Genomic DNA, 16,080 nt, shown 5'->3' on the forward strand with positions numbered 1-16,080 from the left:
ATTTTGTAACTGAATGCATGAAATATAGAGGCAATAGAATATTTATGTAAAGTGCTTAAACTGCTTATATCCATTCTTTTTCATGTTTAAGCGTTTTTTAACTGCTGTGTCTTTGTCATGTATTTTGTGTAAGGATGACATTACTTACAGCCTTAGCTAACTGTAAGTTAGAAATGCTGGTTTTGTGGGAATTTAGATAAACCACATAAAGTCTGAAGGCTTAGCTGGTACTTTTTGGCTGGATATCTGATGTGATTTGTTTTCTTAAAGAGCTATCTAGGAAGAGTGCTTTCTGAGAAGAAAGCTGAAATTGTTAGATGCAGAGATGAATGTTTGTTGCCTTTTTTTTTTCAACACATGATAATGAAATATAATGGAAATTTAAGATAAAGAACATCGTTTACTATTCAGAATGAAAATTGTTTATGGTTAAATCTCATTTTAGCTAAAATTATTTCTCTTTCCCATCTCAAATTTTACTTGGAGAAGTCACCGTTTTCCTTATATTAACTCCCAGTCACAAGGCATTGTATGTTTTAAAAAGTCCTATTCTGCTTCTGTATATGTTACAAGCTGTATTGACTCTTTTTTTATTTATTTATTGTGATGAATTTTATCACTTTGTGATTCTAGCACCTGGCTGTGGATGAAAACATATTTTGGCCAGAAAGTACATGCAACATTAGGACATTGCAGCTGAAGTTGTACCACTTCCTGTCTTTTCTTGTTGGCTGCTTTCCTTTAATTTTAATCTACTCATAACAATAACACCAAAAGACAGATTCTTAGTAGATGAAAAACATCAGACTTTCAGTGAAGCAGAGGAAGAATATCAGCCAAGAAAAGGGCTTGTTTCTTTCTTTGTTATTGGGGAAGATCGGTGTCTAAAGGCAATTTAGGTCCAAACCTTAGTCTGCAAAAAACAAAACAATAAACTACATGTCAATAGTAATAGTTATGTGTCTTTTGATTTCAAATAAATACTGTTTAAAATATTCTCCTGAAAGTTTAGAAACCCAAACATTAGCAATGATTTAGAGTCAGTCAGTAAGTAAAAAAGTGATGGGAAACAATCACTTAATATGATCACTTTTATCACTCCAGTGCCTAGTTGGACTGTTGGAAGCTGCTGAAATCCAGGGTGCAGTCAAACAGAATGGAGGAAAGAAAATAACTATGGCTTTTCATGTGTTTTATTCCCCCTTTGGTTAATAACAGAAGCAGTGAGTCCTTATTTGGGGCAGTGAATTCACGTATTGAGCTGCCGTGCTTACTTCCCTTTTACCTGTCCGAAGTGACAGCTCTGAGCCTTGCAGGCCTGGAGATCTGGGATGTGATCATCTGGCACACAGTGCGTTTATCTTGCTCTCAGGAGCGCGCACCAAAGGCTATGTTTACACCTTCTGGATTGAAACTGGAGATTGAGCAAACATGTACGCAGCATGAAAGATAAGGTGGCCCATGCCCTGGAGGGAAGCAGTAAGCCAACCAGATGGCCAGTTTCAGGGTTCCCAACAGAGCAATGACTTCTTTGGTCCCAAAATGAAAAGTTACTGACTTTGGAAAGGATCTTGTGATTTTGTTCAGTTGAAGGGTCTGTGAATCACTTGCATCCCTTCATGTCTGCACCTAACTATGAAGTGTGGAGACCTCTTGGACCCCTGAAATCAGCTTGTGACTTTTGAAGATTGCTGAGTGTACACTCGTAGGCAAGTGGCTTCACTTCTGAGCCTTGGACTGTTTGCTAAGACACAAATAGACCCTGCAAGACTAAAGTAGCAACTGTAATGTTGCAACCAGAGAGTGCTCTGAGATGCACAGAGGATAACCGCACCAGTAACACAAAGCATTGCACAGCGGAYGAAACTCAGCATCTCTCTTTGTTGTAGCTTTCTCCAGCTGTAGTTTTCTTTCAGGTAGCTTTCTTCAATTTGATTCCAGACTGGAATAGYTGGTTTGAGTTTTTGGTTTTTTAAATGTGTTTTTCCATCTCCCATCTAGAATTTGATGACTTAGCTGGTAAATATAACCTTTTCTTTTCTGCATTCTATTAAGGAAACTGAATGTCTTTAGGGGACTGTGACATGTTGAGTTAAAAATTACTGTAATTATTGTGATCTCTTTGGAATTTGAAGTGTGTGCAATTTATGTCTCAAGGGGCTTGAATCCTTGGAGAGCCTATTTTCTGGGACAGCGAGAGCTGAGAAATATACAATTCTTGATTTGCACTCAAGATCACAATCTGATTTGTATAGTTAAATAAAAAAATGCTGATTTATACAATTTGTTCTTGGGTCATAATTACGGTCTGGAATTAATTGAATAGCCTGGAGGTTTCTCTACTGTACATGGAAATGATTACTAAAAATTGATTCTCTCCTATATTTCTTTATTAACTTATCTGAAAATGACATCATGAAGAACAGCTTTAAATATTGCTGTGCTGAGCAACTTTGTAAATTGCAATTCAAGCTGTTTGCATTGTTTTTTTCTTCCTTTCCTGACTTGTTTAGGTAATTTATTATTTTATAAGTACCTGAGGTATAACCTAACCTGAAAAACAATGTTTTTTTCTATGTTTCAGCCCAAGAACATTGCTCTTTTAGCCTTTGGGAGATACACATGCCTTACAGACAGTCACAGCTGGATCATATTCTACATACATGAGGACTTTGTACACCTATGCCAGCCAACCATGGGCTGTGTGTACAGGAGAGTGGGTGAAGTTCAGGCTACTTCCAGCTACATTTTTAAAAGATATTTGAACACAGTGAGTTTAATGCACAGCTATAAAGTGAGATGTTTGTTACTTTTTTGCTTTCATTACTTTTTATAATTTATTATTTTGATTTCCATGGGCCTCTCTACCAGTCTCCTAAATCTGGGCTCTGCATTAATCCTTAATAATCAGTTGTCTGTTGCAAACACCGAACAGGTAGTGCTGCAGATACTAGCTCCTGTTTTTCATCCRAGCAGCCTCATTGGGGAAACATAGACTGCGAGGATTTCAGTCCCCTTGACCAATTCTTGGGAAGTCTTTGAAAGCCTCTAGAGAAGTAAAACCACTCTGAGGCTGAGTTACATAGATATACTCTAGGAGAAGAAAGAGATGATTGAGGACCAGTTCCTCTGAAATTAAAAGGTAAACCAGAATGGTGGTATGTTGTTGAGTGTGCTTAGAATCTGCCCAGCAGGGACTGCACAGAGTGCRGTTACTATTTCAGGTGTTGATTGTGAATTACACTGATTATTTAATCCTTGAGAAGGAAAGCTCCAYCAGGACATGGCTGTTTGGAGGAAAATCTCCAACGAAACTTTGATTTGGCAGGAAGCATCAGGAGGAAAGGAAAAAGAGAGAGAAAGTTAATTGCATAYGTTGATTTTTATTTTGTGACTGGCAGTCAGCTCCCTTGTAAAGCTTTCATCCTATAGTGCGACATAAACATGAACATTTAATACAGTCAGTTAGCAGAGCTAATATTTCAAGAAGTAGAACCCGGTGGACAGTATTGTGTGTTCCTTGTCTGACAACGGTCTCCTGCCCCTTTTGCCCTTGAGACAGGCAAATAGCTTCTAAGACCGAAGTAATATTACTGCTATCCTTTTGTTAATATCATCGTATATATTAAAGTTTTGTGATTGACATTACAGATATTTTTTCTCATGCTCTGCAAAGCACATTCCAGGGAGGTTTCACTTCAAGCTTGTCCAAATGTTTAATTTAGATAAACGTTGACCATAGCAAAAAGAAAAGAAATCCATTATCTTCAATAGTATTATTTCAAATACTACCATTACATAGAAAACCAATTGAGAAGCTTTCAGACATACTGAAAATTAGACATTTGACCTTATCTAGGCAAAATTTTTCCAGCGAAACTTCCCGACCAGTTACTGTGAAACTTTGCATTTCGCTACGTCAGCATTTTCTGACGGACTGTTATTTTATTGGGAAGTTTTCATCCAATTTCCTCATTTGTACTGAGTATTCTAATTCCCAAGAAAATAAAAGCATTTGAAATGTATACATTCCAAATCTATGACAATATCCTAGGAAAGGATAAGAAATGAGGGAAATACTCTGTGTTTTCAGTTGCTCTGGAATAACTATAATAATTCATAGCTTTAAGTGGAATTCAACCAAGTTCTCTGTATCAGTTTTGACAAGGGAAGAAATGCCCTGTTTGTGACCTCAAGGGATTTGCTTTGGCTGCCTCTCAAAAGTGATGAACTTCTTATATCCTTCACCTGCAAAATTCATATGAGACCTGGCAATCCCTGGTGGATGCTAGCAGCAGCAGGCCAGACATGCTGCTCTCAGGTCTGTCATCACTAAGAGGGCAGAGATGAGGTTCGAGCATACGCTCAGCCTCCTTATCAGTAGCCAAGATAATGAACTGCTACTAACAGCCATTTCTCACTCTTTTTCAGAGTGAGGAGAGCAAGRCATCTGAGAAGACCTTGTATTTTGAAGGACCTTCTCCTCCATGACAGCTGAGTCCTCCCTGGTATGCCTAGTTTTCACCACAACGCTTCACCATCTSGGGGGCTGGAGGGCTTTCTCGTCCCTTTACACTATTGCATGTTCACATATTCCAGCTCCAGTCAGAGGAGCTGATTTTACCTAATGTCTTGATGGCAATCTTGCTGTCTGTGCTTTATTCACTGTGTATGACTTGCACACTGGTGTTTCCTTGGCTCCACCAGTTGGATCCATGGTCCACCCTCCTCATTAGTGTAATAGGTTGCTCTGAGTAGAAGAGGACCGGAGCAAAGTTAGAGCAGCTGGTCATCSCTATTACTGGTGTTGACTTTTACCAATGTCATTTCAAATTACGTTGGAGAGAAAGGGCTAAACGTGAAGAGTCATAGATGCAAAGAGAGCTTGGATGTCTTTGCCAGCAGCTAAAGAGACTTGGCAAAGTTTTGTCTGCTGCTTGGGATAGAGACAGAGGAAAGAGTATGCCGTATGTTTTTGGAAAGCTGAGCCTTCCTCCTGCATTTTCAGCCCAGGGAAGTTGGTGGCTTGGTGGGATATGAGAATCTTTCTTTCTGTTTTACACCAGAGAAGTATGAAGATATCAGAATGCTCTGCTCTTTTTTCATTGCTGAACAAGCAGGAATAAAATGAGACTCAATTCCTCTCTGGGAGGTTCATAGAAAATTAGCTCAGTTTGTCTTTCTGACATGAAGTGAATCTAAACAGTATTTAGGCTTCCCCCCCACCCCACCCCAGTGGCATCTCTTTCCTCTTATTAGCCCCTCTTATCTCAGCTGCAGATTTCCTGGCTCTGGAGGTATACACAAGAAGCACAGCAATACTATCTTTTTTTTTTCTTTCCTGTTGTTGTTGCCATTGTTTTGTTCTATATAGATGTAGAGGGATGTCTTTGATGGTTTATCAGATTTAATGCTCTGGGCAATGTTAGCACTGAGGCTATCAAACTATTAAGGATCTGATTCTACAGCGTGTCTTCAAAGAGGTGCCAAGATATTTGYGTGTTTCTTGATAGACTTGGATGGCTGTGGAGGACGTTCATCCCTTCAGGCAGAACTGAGGATCAGGCCCTAATTGGTGTTAAATTTAGGACAAACACCCACCAGTGTTTAGCAAGGATATGTTTTTGCTGGAGAAGAAGGAGCTTCATGCTGTGTTGATTGATGCTGATTTCCATCCCATTATTTCAGGATGTGCACTACATGCTACGGAGAGACCAATTATCAAAGGTTGTTTAAAAGACACATCTCTGAGTGATGGGATGTATTACTAACTCAGAGGGTTGTGCTTCTGCCTTTTCTGTGTTCTCTATTCTACCCACAAACAGAAGCCACTTGTTTTATATATATTTCCCAGTTTCCACCTTTGRATATTTTGCTTGGTTTCCCGTGGAACTGGGTTTTGTGCTTCATAAAGAATTACACCATATTTGGAGGAACTTTCCCCTATGCAACATCTCTGATCCCAGAATCTCAGACCTGGGCAAAAGAGTAGCAACAAAAAGACAACCTGGAAGAGTAGCTTACATAATTGGGGGTCCTGAATAAAATACAGGGAATACAAACATTTGGTTCAGTTCAAACGGAGCTAATCGGCACAAAGTTGTAAATATTCTTTACTGGCAAAAAAACTTAAAGCAAAATAAAACAAAAAAAACCCAATCAATCACTACCAACAAAAACCCAACCACCCTGAAAGAGGGAGAGAAAGGTTGCTATGGGCACTGTTCCACTCACAGCATTCCTCTCACTCCCATGACTTGGCACAGAAGAGATACTAGCCCTCTGATTTCATATTTTTCCAAAACACTGGGTAAAACTGAATGCCAGTTTCAGTCCCTGTGAACATCAGGTAGCAAGAAATTTTCTGAGGTTGTGGGCACAACAAGAGTAGTTGGTGAAGGCTGCATTAAATTGTACACTTCCTCGTGGAAGAAACGTGGAACAGCCCTTTTGCAGAGGTGAGCCACATCAGCTRGGGTGGCTGGAGATGTCCTGAATCAGCCAGCGTCACACCACTGAGGGCTACGGCTGCCATCCAGAAGTGACTGTCATGAGGCAATGCCATCTGCATCATCCTGCGCCAGGCAGACTGGATCAATACGTCTCACTCCTCCATCCTCTGCTCAGACCTTGTTGCATTCCCCAAGCTCATCAAGTCCTGATTAAAACTTAGCATTTATCCAGGTCTCTGCACATGCTAACTAATTAAAAGGCACAACATCATGGTGAGGAAGATCAAAGCAATATTATTATCCTAATTTAACACATGGGGGCATAGAAGCAGAGGGGATGCTGAACTAGTGTTAAAGTGCTAGGCTCTCACTCTCATAGGGAGCCTACCCCAGCTGTTCTTTAACATGGGATCTGTATATATATATATATGTGTGTGTGTATATATATATATATATATATGTGTGTGTGTGTATGTATATATATGTGTATGTATATATGTGTGTATATATTATAAGTAGTTAGCTATCCACTGGGTTTTCAAGCTACTGACCTTGCTCTAAGCCTCTGCTGCAGTCCACAAATGTGGAACTGTTCAGTCGTTCTGAGAATCACTCAATCTTTCCAAATTTCAGTCCATCCATAGTGCATCATATTTCATCCTATCCAGCTGACTTCATTATAGTTATAAATGCAATCCTATTAGTGTACAGCCAAACTATATGCAGATTGTTTTTGGTAAAGTCTCAGGTTCTGAACTGCCTGTAATGAAGACTTTTGTGGTATGGAGGAGAAATGAAATCAGTTAAAGGAAATTCCCTTTAAAGATATCAAAGATGGAGAGAGGGGGATTTCAAAGTCTATTTTATAAAATATGAGAAACAAATTCMTTCTGTTCTACTCAGCATGATTATCTAAAGCAAGCTCTAAGAAATATCACACTTTCTAGCAACTCTTCTCGATAGAGGAATTTGGATGGGTCTCTCTTTGCCATTTTCAATGGCCTCTCTGGGTGGAATTTGCCCTGTTTTCTTTACAGTTAGCAGATAGAAACAGGCATTTTCAGAGCACACATAATTTAATCCAAAAATAAGTTGGGAGAATTGCAGCTTAAAGAGAGTCCTATTTCTCTCCTGGGACAGTAAGAGGAACAGATGGAGGTGTCTATATGGCAAACTAGAAGAGATGAAATTTAACCTGCATTAAAGTACTTTGCTGATTTCCTGTGTAATATCAGAGGTTGATCCAGTCAGTGTYAACAGTTCCATGGACTCTGTATCAGGCCTTTAGTATTAGCCTCAGCAAGCCCTTCACACACATTTGCTCTAGGCTTGTTCTTTCCAGTTTCAAAGACCTGCTCCCCTGCAGGAGCATTCCGTTTCCAACACCAGTGCCTGTATTGCTATGTTTATAAATTGCTTAGGCATCCTTGGAGTCTCAGATGTCAGAACATGGCTGTGATCCTTGTGATGGTAYCACTGCAATGTTTTGGCCAGCTAAMGGTCACATCCCGTAGTAACCAATAGATTGTAGGCTCACCTGCACTTCCTGGTGGCGTTTTATGAGTCCCTAGCTATCTTCTCATACTCAAGTAAATAAGTATCCTCTAAACATTGGAAGTGCAGAGAGCATTGCCAWAATAGGTCTCCAGGGCTTTACAGTGCAGTTTTATTTTGTTGCTAAATATAGCTGCTTGCTTCTTATTTGCCCAAGAGAACTGAACATATTGTTTAAGGGCTATTTTCTTTTTTGCTTTGCCAGGCAGAATATATGTGTGTATGTGAGTGTGTGTTTGTGTGTATACAAYATATTGAGCAATTTTGGTGGCCATTTGCCAAAGCAGATAATAATGTTGTAGCTTTAGTGTCTGTTTATTTCTCCTCTCTCTTCCCCAACCCCATCTCTTGCCTCCCTATTGATTTAGTGCAGCCAGTGAAGTTTTACAGCCTGCATTTAAGGAGGCTGCTGTTTGAAATCCATGAGGGGCTGCTAATCAGAACTAACTGCAAGCATCAGGTGAAGCAGGCATCCCTGTCCTGGCCTATTGGCTTAAAAGAGCATGAAGGGCTAATTTCATGGCTGATAAAGCTTTCTGTCAAGGAGGCCTCCCAAACAAATGAACATTGACTTTTCTTTACAAGGGATATAAAAATGGTCTTTTATCACAACTGCCTGCTTATGCAAGGTAGGGAGTCACATCTCTGCAGGGCTACCACTAGCCATCTTGGACTATTTGGGAGCTTACTGWGTTGCCCAGGAAAGATTTCCAAAATTATTTAGGAATCTAATTTCTCTTTAATTATTCACTTTCCCCTTGATTTCCTGATATTCATAGTTTTTAATCCATAGGTGATAAAATACAGTAGTAAAAAAGTCAAACAATCCAACTGTCTCTGTAACAGTTCCTTAGGCATTTCCTAAGAAACCAAAAGGATTTTATATGTTTAAATAGGAACTGGGGGCCTAAATCGCTTTGAGAATCTGTATCTTTGTTGCTTCTCCTCTTTTGGTTTACCAGTTTAAATATCTCCCTTCTGTTCTGTCTGACTGACCTCACGCTTGCCCTCTTTGCACTACTACTCTTCTATTTCCTTGCCATAYCAGAGAGGTCTTCGACTTCTGCATGGAGAAAGCACCCATCTTCCTGCTCTTCTGACAAAAATGATACTGATTATTYCAAAGTGCACAGCTTCAGGGCCTTTCTGTAAGAGAGAATGAAGACAGCTTGATATCATTCAGGTGTCCTTCTTCCATCCATTAAAAATCTTCACCAACGGAAGCAGATGCCATTTCTTAGAAGTATCATATAGCAAATAGTTGAGTGTGTGGTTAAATACTGATGCTTTCAAGAAAATCATTTACTTGCATAAAATTAAGCAAGTGCTTGCATACTTCACAGAACATGGTCTACGAAGTTTTCAAAACTAGTATCATTTTTCTTTTATTCTTTCGTGTTTCGATGAAATGTGATTTCAGCCAGCAATACAGACATTTCAAGGACATGCTCACTGCTTTTAATACTGAGCTCACTGCATTTCCCTTCAAGTTCTTCAAAGAGAAAAGTTCCCTCTAAATCTGATCCTGATCTCTGCTAATCTTAAATCCATCATTTTTTATGAGTGGTTTTTAAAGATCCTCCTAGGGCTAGTTTGCACTACAAAGGTCACACTGGGAGAGATATGTTGGCTAAGGCCTCTAGTGGAGGTCTGATTTATTCTGGCAAAGGACTTTTGCATTTATAGATAAATTACCTGTCTGAAGGACGGATGCTTTTCCATCAAAATGTTTACTTTGCCAGTGGAACTTCATTTACACAGAGGGGGTTTGCCAACAGACTGTCTATATGTGATGCAATTTTCTTTCTCCTGCAATTTCTCAGCATACCTGAATGTTATAGTATGGACTTGGCTTTCAGATTAGGCTATTGAACAATTTCAGGAGCCAGTAGTAAGTTTTTGACTACAGATCCACAGGACTCTGGTTTTGCAATTGGGGCAATCTTCCTGTTAGATTCGGCTGCACACCAGCTTGTTCAGGAACAGGAATCAAAGGCAGCTGAATGTGTTGCAGATGACTGTACATCACTGGTTTTAGAAACTAGTTTACCCTAACCCTGCCAACCTCTGAGTCACCTGGCTTCAAGTGAACCTTGAATCTAAATAGTGACTAAGTCTTTTTTTTTTTTTTTTTTTTTTTTTTTTTTTTTTTGAATGGTAAGCTTGAATGAGGAATTTTTCCCAGCTCCTTCTATCTTTGGGGGTGTTGTGTATATATACTTGTTCCTCAGCACAGATCAGAAAGAGATCACAGAGGCAGACTGTTCTTACAGAACTAGATGCAAGTTTTACCAAGAGCTTTGGGATATTTTGAAACAAGAGGCAACAATGCATTTAAAATATCATATACTAAAAATTTTTAAAAATTTTATCTGTAAATGTGAAAAACTATGTCCCAAAGCAGACTTGGATTTCTACTGCAATAAATGCTATTATTAATAAGGGACACAGTCACAGGTAGTAATTATAGCTAGGGCTGTTAAACAGCATTTACTTTAGGCAGAATTTTGCCCCGGGGTTTTAACTATTCCCCTTATGGGCTGCCTGAAGATGCTGCTTGTTGGCCTCTTCAATTAAAGCAGAGCTCTCTTTTCTTTGTGGTAGACATTGCTTTCCAGTTAAATTAACACATCATTTTTAGGCAAAAGACGTTCTTGTGTTTGTGGGCTGTTTACTGCCTCCCTTGCTTTATGTTACGGCTGAGAATTGAAGTCAGCCCTGCAGCCAGTGCAGACCAGCATAGCTCCACTGAAACAAATGAGTCTCTGGAGTACAATCACTGGTCATTACATGCCTGGATAAGTGCAGTGGCACTTCTAAGAATGTCAGATAGAAATACTGGTCCTTACACGACCTGTAGAACAGACAGACATACTGGGATTCCGCATTTTCTGTGGTTAAAATCCACTAGGTTCAAACATATTTCTAATTCTTTCCACCTTTAGAACTTTTTTTAAAGCCTTTGCAAAATCACAAAACTGATTGAAACTTAAAACACTTCATGGTGAGAAGACAGATATGATTACAAATGAGAACATACCACCCCCCAAGGAAGCCCAGGTTTCTCCTTTCATCATGATTAAAGAACGCTACATATGAGAATATTTATGGTGGAGTTTGTCATCATATATTGCTTATGATTATGTAGTATATACTTACATTCTCTGGAGAAATACACTCTTCTCTTTACTTCTCTTTCTGCTCTATTATGTCTCCTGTAATATGGTAGTACAAGGTGACTCTTAAGGCTTGCTTTGAACCAAGAATACCTGGCAGGTGAGGCTAACGTATCACTTGGGAAAATAAACTTGCCTTTGACTTTTAAAAAGCTGAGAGGGAAAGTAATAGACAGATTAATAAGTTCTAATTGATGTTTTTGGTTTATTGTGGGTTCATCTACCCTTCTTGGAAAGAATAGTCTGTGAGTTGGAGGCAGTATAGCTTACACAGTATTACTTTATAGATTTTGTTTTCTCACTTGAATATCATTTCTGTGTGCTGTAATCATTCTTATTTCCCTGTTACCTGTGTTGGAGGCAGAGCTGGAATCTACAGAGACAATATAGAACTTGCAGCATGTTTCCTTCCTGAGCTGATAAATATATGCAAGAGAAGGACGGAAAAGTGTGATAGTTCCCATGGCTCCCAGGCCATATGTGTGCCTAGGGTGGATATCAGACTAATGTTTGCATTCAAGGGAGTCACAAGTGATTTAGACTGCATGGGCTGCAGGACAGCCAGACACTTACTCCTAAGGCGGTCAATAGAGAGAAGTTGGCATCCCTTCTCAGCCACTTAGGAGGAGGATCTGAATATGGCACTGAACGGGAGCCGAGCTGCAGCTTTAGCAAAGGGAAACCTGACTGGCTCATCACGTCCACTGTGTAAGTGCCTTAGTGTCTCTTAAGTGCTGTAATAGGTGCTAATGTGTGAATAGGGCCCTTGTTCTGGGAGGCTGCTGCTTCCGCTCTGTGTTTCTCCCAGCCCTGATCAAACAGGCAGCAGATGCTGTGTCCAGTGCTTCCAGAAAGCAGACAGAATCACCTCGACATGCAACCACTGATTCTGGCACACTATTACGACATTTTGTCCAATAATCAAGAAAATGATGTCAAAGGATTCACTTGGATTTCTTGACAATGGCCACTTGCCATAAGCCAAAGTTAAAAATACCTTTTCATGGGTTATATACACTGATTCCTCTTCTTGGCAATCATGGTAACTTTTATGCTTTGAGCTCAGTCCATTTTCCAACTTACCAATTTACCCAGTTCTCAGTGAAATCCCTGGACTGGTGAGTGTGACAGCTTCTGCAATTTGCCAGTGCAGTTTGGAGGCTAGCAGGAGAAAGGAGTAATCCTTGACACTACCCTTTTTCCAAGGGATAAATGCAAAGCAATCTCAATCCAGCCCTCTCTCAGGGGTGAACTGCAAATAAGCTCAGCCAGTCTATTTCCAATTACCTATCTGAGAATATGCGGCTTTAACATTGCTCATGTTTCAGTTAGATGTGATTGGAATAAAGGTAACAACTCAGTAATACCGATCGATTTATAGTGCAGCATGTGACAGCAGCCAGCCAGGTGCACTTCGAGAGGAATATTTTATTTCCCTTCTTTCTGACTGCTGGGGTACCCTGACTGGGACATTATCTAAATGCAAAAGCCCAAGTTTTGTTTTGAAAAAAATTTAGCAAAGCCTAAAGTGAATTAGTAGCCTATTTGTCATTCTGGCAYGGAATACATTTTCCATCTCTCCTCCTAAAGCTATTCCAGTTAGTATAAATAATGAAATATTCAGTGAGCCACAGAAAGAGACAGGATTTATAGCCTGGGGGGCTCCACTGGGTATGAGGCAGCCCGGGTGAGTAGCTTTATCACAGGARTATTGGCTATTCTGAGTACGATCTGAGAAAATTGCCATAAAGCGTTTTGGCTTTGATCCGGTAGGCCTTTTGCAACAAAAAAAGAAATATCATGGAAAATTTTTTATCAACTCTATTATAGGTATGCAATGCATGTGACGTTTTGTAAGGAAGTAAGAATTAGAAGAAACAGCACTGTGGTTCTACTACATTGTGTAACATGCCTCTCACCGAGCTGGGCATTTCTAGAGCAAAAAGAACGAGGTTTTAGTCTAAACTGTAACAGACTCAAATCTTTGTGAGTTGGAAGAGTGTCCAGGAGCTCACAGTGTCCTATGAGCTTAGGCTATACCAGAGCAGCTTACACCAATAAAAACCAGAAAGTGAAACTAGGTAATAACAGAAACTGAGATAGACTAGTTTGAGTCTACTCTTCTGAGCCTCAGGAAGGGCAAAACAGAAGCCAACAGTGGTGATGGGAACTGTTTATTTAAATTACATATTGTATAGCTAAAATTTATTCATMTCTAAATATCATTTTTATTAACAAATGATAAAACTTTTTTGAGAGAGCAGAGTATCCACAAAATAAGTAACAGTCTTAAAAAGGCATAAATCACATAATCATCACGGCCTTCAGAGCTGCTAGGCAGACCAATATCTAGAGCTATATCTTCAGTTATAATAAATATTAAATAAAAGTGCAATTGAGGATTCTGGAATAAAAGAGAGGGTGAAGAATTTTCTGTTAGTCTGGTTTAATATGAAATGCATTGCATCTCCAAAGTTAAGGCATATGTGCTTTCCTTGTAATTATCATTACAGCTAATTAACAGCAAATACTCACATACAGCAACCRTATTTAAGAGGTGATAATGCCTAGGAGGCGTGAGAAGGAAGAAAAAATGTAAATTTTTAATACCTTCTTTGCCTTAAGTCCGCACGGAAACCATGAATAATTGATAGTAATGGTGGTTAACCCTGAGCCCATCAAAAGGGATCTTTACATGTTATCTATTCTCCAGTGCTTCCAAGCCTCCCCCATGACAGCTTTTCCTGACACAGAAGGTGGCTTTTTGAAACACCAACCTGTGATGAGATTTGTTACTACCAATTAAGGATGTMGATTGACAGCTTCTCTCTAAATGAAGGCTTCTGGAAAACATAATGGCTCCAACACCATCTCCAGCTGCTCATCAGAGTGGCTGGAGGCTACTGTCCCCTCAGATTTGCCATCTGAGCTGCTCAAGGGAACTCTGTAACCTGATTCAATTGCAGTCAACCACTTTAATTGGTTTCAGTAGCAAGTCTTTGCTGACCCAGTTTATTGTAACCAAAGTGGATTAAGGATTGACAGCGTGGGCTGCTCAGCTGGCTGATCTCAGCACATGGTAACCTTCTTCACAGAGATGGTGACCAGGAGATGGCTGAGGCCAGACAGTTCTTCCAATTGGGCAAATATATGTGAAGGAAGACGTTGTCCAGAGTCTAGTGAAACCAGCTGGACTCACAGGGCTRCATTTTTACAAAACAAAACAAAAAACAAAAAGGAGAGAAATGACCTGTTCTCTAACCCTAGGGGAAAAATGCCATTGCATTATGGTCAAATCTTCTTCTCTCCTCCGTCCCCCCACCAAAAAAAAAGGGTCTTCTTCACAGTACTATCCTGGTCCTGAAATTCCATAAAACTGTTGGACTATCTCCTGCTCCTAATGCTCTTCTGCAACAAAAGCTTGATATCTGGACAAATCCACCTCTCCATCTACAAAGCAATTCTTCTCTGAGGGGCTTGACACATCAATCTGCCTCTGACACAAGTGTGTGGAGGGGTGGAGAATCCAAGAGCCCACCTTTAACTGGTTTGGTTAAGTCTGTGGAGCTGGCATCTAGAGCATTTTTCAGAAAGCTTGTGTACTAAATCAACCCATGTAGGCGAAGTACAAATTCAGGAGGTGCTGAACACTCAAGGAAGCGATTGGCTTTCTACTGCAGGCTGGTAGAAACTTGAGATCTGACTCCACATGGCCAAAAAGGTGCCTCAGTTTCTAGTCACAGTGGCACAGTGAAAAGAAGTGTGGCAYGCATCCCTAACGCAGGCCAGGAGCTGGGAGCACACTGACCTTTTTACCCCAGATAGAGCCGATGCACCTTTGATTCACTCTTCTGGATAAACACAGAATTGTTCCTGTGCTRTGTGTTGTATTTCAGCTGCTTGTGATTTGGAACTGATTAGAAACCACTAGTGAAACATTTTCCCCTGAAAYGTTTAGTCCAGTTTGGTTTTATAGAGCAGTTTTTGCTTGGCACCATGAATAAGCTGCAAGCCCATGCAGCATCAATCAGCTGGACGTGGTACCAATGAAATGACGATGCAGAGATTTACCCCACAGGGCTGATGAAGCATCTCTCTTCTTTATCAGCTATTGGGAACAATGAGCGCCAAAAAATGGTAGGTAAACTGCACTGCCACATTCGCTATTCTCTCTGGGAAGATGGGGAAAAGAGATACGACTCTCACTACCAGCACTTGCTCCCAGGAAATTCTGATATATGGGTGCCTCTGGATCAGCTGATCTCACTCAATTTTAATCCCATCCTGGCCTTTTAAAGCTCCTGGGAGGAAGGGTTTATGTCCCAGCTCTTCATCCATGAACCTTTTGCCCTCTGAAAAACTGTCAGAGTTTGCGGTCACTGACTTGTGTTCTRAAATCAATGGAAGCTGCAGGCCAGCACCCTGCGAAAGTTCAGTGCTTTTGAACCGAAGACGTGAATGGAGAGGCCTGAGCTGAAGCAGCCCATGGGATAAATCTCCCTCATGCATCCCCCAAAGAAGTTAAGCAGCATGSTGGGGAGAAGAGCAGACGGAGAGAGACAGACAATGACAAACTGAATTAAATCACACACTGGTTCTGTACTCCAGCCTCGAATTGTCCTCTACAAACAGTTTATCTTTTCTTCCTGCTGCCTGGAGTTGGGAAGGGTTTTCTCAACRTGTTGCTGAGAAAGTGCAAAACAATCACTTTCTTTTTTGATGTGTTTTTTTTTTCTTTTCCTGCAGGGCTTTTTGCCATGCTACAAAAACCTATATTCATATATAACATAGCCAGCCAGGAAAAAGGATGTGGAATCCACAGTATTTGTTCAACCCCAAATCCTAGATGCAGAAGTTTGAGTTTCCAAGGCTAATCAGGGTGAAACACATTTCTTCTG

At 40.2% G+C, this 16,080-nt stretch overlaps 1 protein-coding gene across 2 annotated transcripts in view; it reads right to left on the reverse strand.

The window, feature by feature from the left end:
* The window catches only part of GYPC (glycophorin C (Gerbich blood group)), a 142,701-nt gene that overhangs the window by 34,833 nt on the left and 91,788 nt on the right, over positions 1-16,080 (reverse strand). Inside the window, exon 5 of one of the 2 annotated variants that reach the window (XR_014896576.1) lies at positions 671-913. The exons of the other annotated variant lie outside the window; for it this stretch is intronic. The gene's annotated coding sequence lies outside the window, so the exon portion shown is untranslated. Of the gene's footprint in view, positions 1-670; positions 914-16,080 lie in introns of those variants that run through there. 2 annotated transcript variants of the gene reach the window in all.

The sequence above is a fragment of the Rhea americana genome, unplaced genomic scaffold (assembly GCF_003343005.1).
Source record: "Rhea americana isolate MKP2758 unplaced genomic scaffold, rheAme1 scaffold_33, whole genome shotgun sequence".
Classification (NCBI taxonomy): Eukaryota; Metazoa; Chordata; class Aves; order Rheiformes; family Rheidae; genus Rhea; species Rhea americana.